The 13578-nt window shown below is 40.6% G+C and overlaps 1 protein-coding gene across 1 annotated transcript in view; it reads left to right on the forward strand.

Moving 5' to 3' along the window:
* The window catches only part of MRPS5 (mitochondrial ribosomal protein S5), a 495636-nt gene that overhangs the window by 97457 nt on the left and 384601 nt on the right, over nt 1-13578 (forward strand). The window lies entirely within an intron of this gene.

Raw genomic sequence — 13578 nt, forward strand, 5'->3', positions numbered from 1 at the left:
AAAAGGGGGGCAGGGGGGGGGAGCCACTAAACTAGCAAGGGAATTCACACAGTCACAGCAAAAAAACGATTTTGAAACAAACACCACTTTAAAAGAGGCCAAGCTGTGTTAACTATGTTTTTGGTGCTTAGGGTCGTGGCACTATAATATTGTTTTGGATCAGAACCCTTCCCAGCGGGTGGTAGAAACATTTGATTTTCATTGGGTATCTTTGCTCTATGTGTGGCATATTTTTGGTGTTTTAAAAAAAATTACATTTCTTATGTTTTATAAATTCAAGCACTGGATTGGCTTTTGTCCAATCAGATGGTGTAACAGTATAAAATGTATTCTGAATGTGTAACCCACCTCACCTCCTTTAGTAAGCCTTGGATTGGTGTGGCTCGCTACCATGAAGGTGTCAAATGCTATAGTGGAGTACCTGGATTTTCTTCTTAACATGGACCCCAAACTGGATAGCTAAGTACTTCTCTATATTGCTTGACTCTCTCACATTTATATTTTTCCTTTTTAAAGTCAATATAGCAGCTCTCTTTTCAGCACCTGTCTTAAAAGAGCATTATGTTCCACCCTACCCTTCCCTGAAACCCAAATATTATTCTGGAAAGAATGTACCATTGGGACTCCCACTAACACTCTTTTCATAATCCCTTGAAAGCATGCAGCCACAGAGGCTAATCCAAAAGGCATCCGCTTAAATCTGTATGTAGCCAGTGGTGCAATAAATGGTCAGGTGCCTTTAATCAGCATGCAAGGGCATATGGTGGTACACAGAGGACAGATCTATTTCACTAAAACATGCTACTTAAGAATGGAAAGAGTCTCAGGAATGTAAATGTTATGTGAAATATGACAGTCTAGCAATATATGCGTATTAAAATCCCTCAAATCAACACACATCCTTATTTGTATGTTACCATCCTTATGTGCCAAAACCACTAGAGCCAACCACTCTGATGACTTGATCTCTTCTACCACTTTCAGCCTCAGCATCCTCTGTAATTTTTCTCCCAGAGGACCGAACACTTAATTGGGTACACACATTGGGGACACTAAATTGGGTACACACATGGTGTACCATTCTTCTTCAAAATGATTTTATACTTAAAACCCTTCAATAATCTTAATTCCCTGTCAAATACTTTAGGAAAATCTTGTACCATTGTCTCACTGATATCAGTATTAGACAGTAAAACAATTTGATCACCAGAATGTAAGGTGATACCCATATCGCCTTGATGTTGCCAACCCATAGATTGCCACCTTGTTTGGCAACTGAAAACTTCCCTGCTGTGTCTCTATCTGTAAATTGTATTTTCTGCAAAGTATGTCCAATCATCTCACCCATGCACCACGGGATTGATATCCAGAGGGAACAATTCAATATTATCTTCACCAAACTACTTCTCCGATTTCTTATTCCCAAACATCGTATAAGGTGGCTGATGAAGCTCACAGCTGCTTGACTGCCATAGTGAAGTGGATAAAACACAGTCCTATAGATTACCAAATTCACACATTCATGATAATGTTGTAAGAGACTCAATGAAGGTACCCACTCTTTCTGTTCTACCTTGAACTCTAGTGAAGAATTTGTGTCTCTCTAATGCAACATTTGTTTGAGAACCAAAATGTTTTTCCATAATTATTATGGACATCTCAAATACATTTCCAGGTTCACCTTCCCGAAACTTACATTCCTCCCTTCCGCCCCTAGACTGTGTAGAAGTATTGCTTGTTTTCAAATAACTGAAAACTTTCTCCTCAGAGGCTAGAAGTTAGGAGTCAAACTGTTTCTGCCATTGTTTCTAGGGTAGCACAGGGTCTCCTTTTTCAGAGGGAAATGGGGGAGATTGGGACATGTTGCCAGCTACCATTATGAAAACAATTTTAGTGATCTAATATAAGAATGTTCTGATCCTCAAGTTCTTGCAAACAATAATTTGATAATTATACAGAAGAACAGTTAACATAACTTAAACCACCCTGTAAAAAATGTATTTCCACTGCCTCTGCTGTGTTTAGGGTAGGCTAGTATTTTACTGTTAAAGAAATGTACAAGTAAAATCAGAAGAAATGCCCTTCGAAAAGCAGAACAAAATGCTTCAGGTAAGTACCTCAGTTAGTGGTAAGCTGTGCCAAATTCCATAGTCTGTGAGAGGCTGTCCAAAGCAGAAAATAAAACATTGTGTCGCAAGTTGTGTCTTCAGATTACTTGTCGTAGTATGCATCCATTCTTCGTTATTTCCCCAATCCAAAATGGCCACCACGTACGTACGTGCGGGCATTATGTCAAGGTTGGCAAATTAGAGGAAAGTGCGAGTAGCCTGAAAGATACAAGCTGTTCCTTGCACACTGTCCAGAGAAAACTCACAAGCCGGGTAAGCACAAGCACAAGCACCATTGGAGAGCTCCACGCACCAACTGGAATGTCAGAAATGCTGAAAATCCCTTCAGACCTCTCTTATTAACGGTAGGTGTGTGACATAGTGGGGTCTTTGTGAAGTTGCCCAGGTTACGTGGATCATATAGCTTCAGCCTTAGACAACAGAAATTTCCTTCGGGTTACCCTGATCCAAGACCCTTCTCTGGATGGGTCTTACACTGGCTAAGAGGGATGTGTTGCGCCACTGGCGGGCGAAATCTCCACCGTCTGTGGCTGCATGGAAAAAGGGCGTGGACTGGTGCATGATTAGGGAACCGCCGGTTTACTGGGCTATGGGATGACCTCCAGAAGGAAGGCAAAGTTAACCATTTTTTAAATATTTAATTTGTCAAATAAGTGAGTAATATTGATAATTTTCTCTACAAACCTAATTCATTATTTGATGACAGTCTGTGGGGTCCTTCGCAGCTGCCATTCCATTTGCCTTTGCCAATTTAGTGATTGCTCTTTCATTTATTCGGAGTCTGATTGTTGACATATTTGGTTTTGTCAGTGGATCAGTTGTTATATTGTGGGCAATAGAAATGTGAGGAATTGTTCCAGTTCAGTACTATGTCCTGCTGATGGTCACACTGATGGCTTGAAGGACCAAAACATAAACCTCACAAGCTGAAAATATAAGAAATGTAAAATTTCCAAGCTAACAAAGTTACAATTCTGTTATGAACACAGAGGTGTGAATTACATTCAAACTGTCCTTGCTCTTTGTCATTAATAGAATTTTAACTTACTTTCTCTTTAGGTAGAAAATTGTACATTCCATGGTGGAGCCAAAGACTAGGATTGTGCTGTTTCAGAATTCACCACGAGTGCTGTCATATATCTTAAATCATTTTAAAATACATTGAGATCATTAGCTTTATTTTGGCAACTTAATGCCATAAAAGTCACACAAGAGGACAGAAACCGATATTACAAAACTGTTTAAAGGCATATAACATAAAAACACGTCAACTCAAAATCAATAAAGTGCATATTGCCATTCTCAAATGTAAAGTATTTAGTATCTTGCCACAATCTATTCTCTAGATGTAGCACACACAATACTGATAAGAAGTAGCAGCTAGGTGAAATACACTAAGAGTACCTATTAACAGAACGTAGCAGTGATCTAATCAGCACACTATAGGCAGCAGAACAATCTTAATATCCAAGATAACTTTGTTCAGATTTATAATGAATAAAAATATTACTTTGATTTAATGACATAAAATAGGCGAAGGCATAAAATAAATCAACATGCAAAATAGAATCAAGAAATCACATACCATTAAGTCATTTCTAACGTGCAGCATAGAAAACCCCCATGAGAAGCTTTGATAAATAAAAACAGACCTTTTCTGATGCTAAAAGGTATAGATATAAAAAAAGAGGCCTACCCTGCTAAAAATCCTGAGTTAAAAAAAGGGTTTTAGAAATTTGTGCAAAAGAGAGGTATAAAAAGGACACATCAACGCAATGTGCAAAGTATCACAGATGGAAACTAAATCACAGGTACATGTAGATGGATCAGAAAATTAATGCCAGTTGCCTCAGGAGAAACCAGCTGATGGAACATGCCTAACATAAAATATAACCTGCGCTGATGAATATGGTTCTATCCTAGGGACAGGTTTTACCATCTCAAAAACCGCTGTTTGAAATCTTTGTCAGGGCTGAGGCTTCCCTCTCGACTGCCAGTCTATGCGACAAAGTCTCCTTTAGCGAAGCAACATCCTGTTTGAATATACACTGGGGATACAAAAATAACTCTGATCTCCCAAGACCGCTGAAGTTCTCCTTGATATATACCAACCACAGTATTCAGGACATATTCTCCAACTGCATGCAGTCTCAGATGATTAGACTGTTAATGCTCAATTTTTTCTTGAGCCAAATGGCACACCACAGTAACAAAGGCCTCAGCTGAATGAGATCCATAATGTACCTCATTTCTAATTCTTCATGAATTATCTCAGTGAGGTTACTTTGTCCAGCCTCCAGGAGACTGCTATAAAATGTATTCTCAGCCACTCCAATAGAACCTATCTTCACATAACCCCAGATCTTGCTACCAAAAGTTGAAATTGGAATACATTTGGCTTTATAAATCTCCAACATAGTTTTTTAGGGCATGTAACCCAACCTAGATGAAAAAGCACAAAATCCAGCACAGGCCCTTTTGAGATTACCAATATTCCTTTTCAGGGGTTTCCATCTAAGTCTGGAGTTTTTAAGGATTCCTAAGTAGGTAAAGTTTTCCACCTTGCTTAGGGCCTGGCCTTGAACTGAAAAACAAGTACTTTTCATATTTTTCAACCACACAATGATCACATTTGTTTTGTTTAAAAAAAATTAGTAAGCAAATCCAAACTGGTTAAAATCAATGAAAAGATCTAAAAGCCATTGCAAACTTATGGCAGTACGGGCAAAAAGGACAGCATCATCTGCATATAAAAGAGCCGGGGGTGATTTGCCCCCGACTTTGGGTACATCAAGGCCTGGTTGCAAAAGTGCTTGCTCCAGGCTGTTAACGTACATAATGAAAAGGAAAGGAGCGAAGGTAGATTCCTAACAGACCCCACTTCCCAGGGGAAAGCTCCTGGTGCATTTTCCATTTCTTCTATAGCATACTGAAGACGTCAACCCACAGTGAAGGTCCCTCAAAAATTAACCAAAGTCTCATCCATCCCCATGGAACCCAGTACAGCCCAGAGCTTTTCTCTATAAACCTTGTCAAAGACTGAGCTAAGGTCCATGAAGGCGGGATGCAGAGAAGCATTCCTTGCAAGGGTATATTTATTGAGGATGAGCTGGAGATTAAGATTCTGCTCCACTGTACCCCGCCCAGAACGGAACCCATATTGAATGTCAGATAAAATATAACATTTCTCCGCCCAAAGGATTAGTCTCTTCAGTATATTCCTACCTATGATCTTACCTCCACCTCGATTAGTGAAATTGGCCTGTAACAAGAAAGGTCATTCCTGTTCCCTTTCCTGTGCACAGGCACAATAACCAAATGATGCAAAGAGGCAGGGATGGAGTGGCCGATAGCAGTATTGAGGTAGAGTTAGAAGATGGGTCAAGAGACCAATAAGGGATTTAAACAGGTCCCCAGTGACACCATATGCTCCTGGGACGTTCTCCAGAGGGAGCAATATAATAGCGTCTCTTGCCTCTTCTCAAGATAATGTAATTTTAGCTCCCTGAACCGGGCGGAATGGAGGGAAAATCAACTCATCCTCCTGATACAGGGTTGAGAAATGAGACTCCAAGTCCTGGACAGGGACTAGTGCATCATGAGCCGCAGTCTCATCCGCCTTATAAAAAATAAATAAAAAAAGGCGATTGATTACTTTCCAGAACAGAACGCTTGCTTTCTGTAGACTGGCTTGACGCAGGTCCTCCTACAACACTTTTTTTTTTTTTTTTAACTCCATCTTCCGATATTTAATGGCAGCTCTGTATATGGTTCTGCAATCACTAATCTCTCCCTCTTTCCTGTGGTAGATTTATTTAATGCAGAAAAGAGTGCCTTACGTGTGCACCTAAAACTATTATCAAACCAACGACAGGGAGTCGGGAAATCAGGCGTGACTGGCCTAGAGAGGGCTTTGTTAATATTAAACATGTCTTGCCATATTCCTCCAGGATGTTCTGATAAGAAGCCCTTGGTTTGGAGAGGTCTGGAATTCCAAGGGACAAGACGTGACTAATTTAGTAGTAAATTGCTCAGGAATAACATTACACCACTTAAGTCTATGCCCCTGCTCAGATGGCCTAACTTTAGGTTTAAAAGGACGACAGGGTTCCTCCGGCTGAAATGCCCAGTAAAAAAACAGGCAACAAGAGTATTATGATCACTGAGAGAATTCCAGTTCACTGAGAAATAAATAGGTGAGTATAACAAAGCCGCAGAGACATAGTTATAATCAATGTAAAATCCACTTCCTTGACTCTTAAAGGTGGGGGAATTGTGTGGCGCCAAAAGATTATCTAGGCTTAGTAAATTAACCAAGTTAAATTCAGCTGACCGATCGTTCATCACATCCCCTTGTTCGGACTGCTTGAGGTGGACTTGATCCTGAAAATCCACCCCTCTAGCCCATCTCCCTTATAGAGAGAGCAATCTTTGCAGGGATGCAGATTAAAGTTGCCGAGGACCAATGTGACTATATAAAAACTGGAATAAGAGGAATAAAAGGAATGGAATAAAATGTTGAGAGATACCATCACATCCTCTCAATCGTTCCCATGTACCGCATTGTAAACATTGATACAAAGGATTCTAATATTGTTCCTAAGGTTGAGAAACACCCTGAGAATGTGGGAAGAGCTGCCCACAATCTTTTCCATGTTATATTCTAAATCGAGCTTAACCAAAGTCACCAATCCCCTACTGGCCCTCCCATTGGGGTAGGGCAAAGTGTTAATTGAGAAAGAAGCATAACCATCCAAATGAAACCCCCCTTTTAAGATACCATGTTTCCTGAAAGGATATTGTATCACAGGACGTAAGGGAATTCAATCAGTTGGGCTCATCAAGTTTCCCCAAAAGGCCTCCAATATTCCAAGACATGACTTAAAGTTAACCCGGGCAGGTGTTAACACAGAAAAGGCAGAAACTCTCGGATTAAATTCCCGCACCAGTCGATCTTGGTCATCCAGATCATTAAGAGATTCAAAGCGGTGAGACAGAGCAAGGTTCTGGCCTTCATTCCCAGTCTGGTTCCAATAATACTGTCAGGTGCATTAACAAGCTCATGGGAAGAAGCAATAAGAGGATGCCTCAAGGCAGTGGGTTTATAAAAATAGCCTATGGGTAAGACTGCACAACCACCAGATGTTACTGTGTCAGGCCCACTTTTCCTAATCAAATGACCCACCCTAAAAATATTGTGAAAATTGATGACAATACAATCCCCTTCAAAAGATTTGGAAGAACAGCCTATCCAGCCCACCCTGCGCCCCATAATTACTTCATCATAAAATACTGTATTAATATCAAATGGTAACTTCCCCCAAGCCAATGGACAGTCTTGTTTTAGAGTTGTTGATAATCCTCCCTTGCAGATTGCACCACAGACGAGGCATTAGCCAAAACCAGCGCATACAGAGTACTAGCGGGGGGAGGTGCAAAATATCACTGCTGGCACCTGTTGGAACTGTCCGGACAGATGGGGAATCCCTCTGACTTGATTTATCTACAGAAAGGACCAGCCTACGACCACCCCCTAGACTTGTATTGGTGATTCTTCCTACATGAGGTGCCTGTTCATCATAAAGGTTGCTTGGGAATGTCAGTGTATTGGCACAAGCAAATCTTGAAATCTTATCAGTGTCCACCCTGTGCCTAATACCATCTGGAAAATCAAACACTGGCTTGAGCTGAATGGTATTTCTGCGATAGGTTCAGCTGCCGGAGTACTAATAGCAGAGGCATGTGAACTAAATATGTGGCTACTTGAGAAGGATTTAATCTGGACTGTCAGGGACCCAATGGAGCATGCCAGAGATCCTACCCTGTCTTCTAGCCTGTTGAACCTGAGAGTTAGATTCTCTAGGGCCAGGAAGATTTTTGCTTCATAGAACTGAGAGCACTCCGATTAATATGCTCAACTGCATCGACTGACTGACCCTTCCTAGATTTCCTTAGGTTAATGGTATTAGAAGGTGGGGTTTAGAGATGCCACTTGCCATTTTGACTTTTGGTTCTATTACCACAAGATGGGATACTTCTCCCCTGCGCCACCTTGTCTTGAGCGTCCAATGGGACGGCCACAACTTAGTGGTTCAGACCAGCCCCAGGATTCCCTTCACAGAAAGAATTTTGATTAGATCCAGCCACTTCAGTATTTAAAACATGGAACACAGAGGGCTAATTAACAACCAAAGAGTCCAAACCCTGTCTTGAGTTACTTATTTGTTCTTCAACAGACAAGATTTCATTAGCAAGAACTCCCACAGCATTATTTAAAAAGGTTAAAATAGAATCTCGGGCATTTGTCCTTGGAGTTCCTAGCCTCAGGTTTCCTTTTCCCCATAGTGCAGATATGTAACAAATAAAAAACACTAAATTAAAATCAAATTGTGTTCTGGGCTGAGACTAACAAATAAAAAAGCTAAAGCAACAATTGGGAAGAAACAGTATCTTAACTCGACTAAACACAGTCTTCTACACAGAACCGGTCGGTATAGAACAAGACCGAGAGGGGTGGCCCAGCCCAGCCTCTTTGAGACTATGACGGTCTAAGAAGGGCCTGTTTGGCTCGGTCTTGGCCTGAGCCCGTCCCATGCTACGGGCTCCAAGAGGCCTTTAAATGCGAGTCACTGGCTCTGCCCACCGATTGCAAAGGCAGCTTGGGGACTGATTCCCACCCCAGCTGTGCTGTCTCCAAATGTGCAGGCAAGGATGCGGGCAGAGAAAGGAAGCTGCGCTGCGGGCTCTAAGAGACCTTTAAATGCGAGTCACTGGCCCTGCCTGCTGATTACAATGGCAGCTGGGGGACCAAGTCCCACCCCAGCTGTGCTGTCTCCAAGCCTGCAGGCAAGGTTGCAGGCACGGAAACTGCAGAGAAAGGAACCTGCGCTGCAGGCTCCAAGAGGCCTTTAAATGTGAGTCACTGGCCCCACCCACTGATTTCAATGGCAGCTGAGGGAATGAGTCCAAGTTTGCAGGCAAGGATGCGGGCAGGGAAAGTGCTGGGAAAGGAACCCTACAAACATTTGAAATGTAGAATATAAGGACCGGTCAACCAACATCAGAATGTTCTCCAGTTTGCAGCCCACTACAAAAGCCCTGGATTCCATTGCTCTTCTGACAGAGTGGGCCACAAGCATGCTAGTATCCTCACCATTACCCACAGTGCCATGGTGGGAGACTACATCAGTGGAAAAAGGTTTTCTGAATTGAAATCTGCAAATGCTGACCCCCCTCTAGCTATGTTCCTTTGTATTTCTTTGTATGCCTTCAGGAGCAGTAATGCACACAGTTCTGAGTTCCCTTGGAATTTGGTATGTGACTAAGGTGCAGACAGTAGATATGGTGAATATAAGCCTTTCTATTGGAACTATTCTACCCAAAAGGTCCCCATACCAGTAAATGTGAGACACTCTTACAGGAAACAAAGCGCAGCATCACAGTGAAGTTTTTAGATCTTTTATTTCTCTAAAGAGCCTTATATACCGGTCATCTGCAAGAAAGCCTAAGTGCTTAGTTCACATCCTAGGCTTGGTAATAACTTGGCTCTGATGGATCTGTAACCCTAATTCTTTTAAGCAGTGTATATTCCATTTGGTTTATTTATTTATTTATTTTATTTTTATTTAAAGAGTTTTTTCATAGCGCCGGCAGACCTGAGGGTATCAGAGAGCTTTACAGAATCATAAGTCATTCCGTAAGTCATTCACAATACAGGATGATTGTAGTAGTTTCAGGAGTCCAAACATTATGAGTCAAAAAGAAACAATACAGTACAATTGTATTGACGAGTGTTTAGACATTGTAAGGACCTTGGGAGATAAATGGGTATAATATGGTAGCTTTCCAGTGTGCATTAAAAGTTATTATCAAGATGGTTAAGGTGCTGATCGAGGAGGAATTCTTTTAATTGTTTTTTGAAGCTCACGAAGAAGGGATTAGCCCCAGTATGTACTGGGAAAGAGTTCAAGATTTTTGGTGCATTGCCTGAGAAAGAGCGAGAGAGTGTTTTTGTTTGTTTTTTAGGGATGACGAGAATAAGTGTGTTGGAGCTTCTTAGGTTTCTCGTTTGGCCTGCTTTAGTGCGTTTAGATGTGAGGTAGTTTGGTTTGCCAGTGAGTAGAACTTTGTCAGTGAGACAAGTAGTTTTGAAGTAGCAGCGTGCATTGATTGGTAGCTACTTTAGATTTTTCAGAGAGTGGGAGATTTGATAGTCTCTCTTGCTTCGGTGTCAATTCTTGCTGCTGAGTTTACAGTGGCTCTCAGTGAGGTTAAGTATGCTTTTGGTGCACCTGTGACGGTGGCATTCCCATAGTCTAGTCTGGAAAGAACAAGAGCTTGCATGGCAATTTGTAGATCATTTGGAGTGGTGAAGGGCCTAATTTGTTTCAGTTTTAGGTTATAAAAGTCACCCTTCACTGTAGACCTAATGTGTGTGCTCATGTTCAAACCAAAGTACACAGTGATCCCTAGTGATTTGCCTGAGCTCCCCCAGAGTCTGCTTGCAGTTCAGAGTGTCCAGGTTATTTATCCATTCTTGGGTCTGTGGTGACTGGTCGAGGTTGGAAAAGACAAGAATTTCTTTTTTTTTTTTTTGGTTGAGTTTGAGGTGATTGTATGATAGCCAGTTCTGAACTTTTCTAAATGTGGCGTTAAGCCGTCCAGAAAGGATATTTCCATGTAGAGCTGGATATCATCTGCATAGAGGTGGTAGGCAATGTTTGCTTGTTTGAGTATTGTGGCGAGGGGCTCCAGGTAGACGTTGGAGAGTGTCGGTGAGAGTATTGAACCTTGAGGGACAACCTGGGTGGTGGCAGAATATCAGACGTCAAGTTGTTTATTTTTATTAGTTGGCCGCGCTTGCGCAGAAACAAAGTGAACCACTTCAGAACTGTACTATCTGCTCTGATTAGTCGTTGCAGGAAGTTCAAAATTAGCTTATGGTTGAGCATGCTGAAGGCCGCAGATAGGTCCAAGAAGATGAGCAGGCAACATCTGTTGGTGTCTACGGATTTGTGTATGTCATCTGTTATATTCAGTAATGCTGTTTCCATGATACATCCCTTCCTGAATCCCGACTGGTGTGAATTAAGTAGGTTATTGGTATCTATGTGTTGGTTGAGTTGGAAAAGAACACAATATCTTGATAATTTTTGCCAGAAAAGGAAGGTTGGAGACCGGCCTTAAATTGTTGAGGTTCCCCAGGTTTGCACCTGTTTTTTTTTTTTTTTTTTTTTCTTTTTGGCAGGGGAGTGATTTAGTCCTGTTTGAGGCAGTCAGGTATAGACCCGTTGCTCAGGGAGCTATTCTTTTCAATCCAGCTTTATTTCCGCACATAATACCATAAAAGCATACTAAAACAATTCATGACTCTAGAAGAAATTGAGCATCTTAAAAACAATCAACAAAATCAGGCCCATAATAAAAATCATATCCTAAACACCCCCAAAAGAATATAATTTAAAGTTATAAGATTGTCAGTATAAATGTTAATTTAGGTCAAATTGTCAATGGAATATTATAGAGTACATTATACTAGACGCCATTGGATTTTCTCAAATCCATGTAGTGCAAATTGGCAAGTTATCAAGAACGTATTTTAAATAGGCAAATTGTCAATAGAAAGGTTCTTTAAAGAATTACACAATGCTAATCACCTTTAAATTTGTAGACGCAACTATAATTACAAATCTTAATACAAACGAACAGTAGTATTCTCTGGTAATAGCAACAACTTGATATGTGCGCTAATAAATAACCATTATGAATATGGGGTTTATGCTTTTCCAGAAAGACATTTGCTTCTAACATACCATATTGCTTCTAAAAACCTTGCCGTTGCACATACCACCATCATGTGTGAACTTGTTCTACATTGTTGTGCATTTTTCTTTAGTATGTTGTTGAGAGAGCGTAGCTTATATAATCAATATTAACATGAAATAAGTATGGACTAATATATAAGAATGCTGCATAGAAAATGTATTAATGTATTTTGCTAAATGCATGCTTGAAAATGTGCCCACAGGGAGTGGCCACCACCATATACAATGACTAATGAGACTGATTAATAATGTTAAAATATTATTATAGAATATAAGTTTACACTAATACTAAAAGGACATGTACTAGAGTTTTGCTTATAAATTATTAGGCCTTAGTTAGCATGAGTCGAGGCCTAGCTGCCTGACTCATATTAAATGTGTTTTTCTAACGTGCAGTGTGCTGACTTGCTGAAGGACATGAACTCTTGTTTTTTTTCCAAAAGCTAGAAGCTGAATGTAACTGTAGTAGATCCGTTCTCATGAAATTCGACTTGCTTGTAGAAACATTTTAGCTGAATGCAACACTGTAGATCACTCGTAGGTACAAGGTCGCCTAAACCGGTACAGACAATGGAGCCACTGACTGAAGATGTGCAAAGGACTACGAGAGGATGAAATCATACCGGACATTCCACCCGCTAAAGACGTCAATCATAAGGACCAATAAAATACGTGAGAACTTTTATGGGGTGACAAATTTGATGAGCTAATTTGAAGTTAATTGGTTAAAGATAGTGGGGTGCAAACCCTTGTCCAACCTGATTTTAGGGGAATGTACAACAGAAAAGGGATAAAACCCCTTGTCACACGGAAATGAGTTAGTTAGTTAGGGAGATGCTGATGCGATTTGCTATGACCCAGACACTTTGTTACTCTGCATAGAGACTTTGCCGTTTGGTTCTTAAAACCATTCGTACCTTAGATTGCCCGTTTACACTTTACCTCCTTATGAGGGAAGTGCCCCTTTTACCCTTCCTGCCTGAGCTGAGTTCCTGGCTGATGGCGAATCAACTGATGTCCTGAGGACGAAGACTGAACCCGAGTGCTAACCTAATACGGAGCGTAACTATTTGACAATGAATTGTGATTGTCTGTTTGCTTTTCCTTTCTAGGTACCAACTGCTACTTTTGACAGAGACCATAGTTAGAGGTTTTTCTAAATTGTTTTGCATGAAGCCCAACATGCCAATGCTAATTCGAGGTTAGGTGAGGGGTTCACTAAACTGACGCAAATAGACAAATGACTGAATCTATGCTTTGTTGAATAATGCCTTAATGTACTCTGCTAAGGCTAACCTATGTTGACGTTGTGTTATGTTCTAATATTTGTGATTCTTGCTTTGATGAAATCTTATCAGAGTTGCCATATTGTGACCATGCTAATATGCTTCTTGGTTTTGAGATTAATAAATGTGCTAGTAGAATTGTAATCAATAGGGAATAAATAATTCATACTAAACTGGTGTGGTTATTCATGACTGCAAGGTCATGGTGGTTTCAGAGTTTTATTAATGTCATTGACTAAAGTGAATTGTCTTGTGATAGTAAATATTGATGACGTTATTGATATATTGATTGTCATGTTGATTAGCTATCTCGTCCTAAGGTGTCTTCAATCAGGGTCA

This window comes from Pleurodeles waltl, chromosome 5 (genome assembly GCF_031143425.1).
Source record: "Pleurodeles waltl isolate 20211129_DDA chromosome 5, aPleWal1.hap1.20221129, whole genome shotgun sequence".
NCBI lineage: Eukaryota > Metazoa > Chordata > Amphibia > Caudata > Salamandridae > Pleurodeles > Pleurodeles waltl.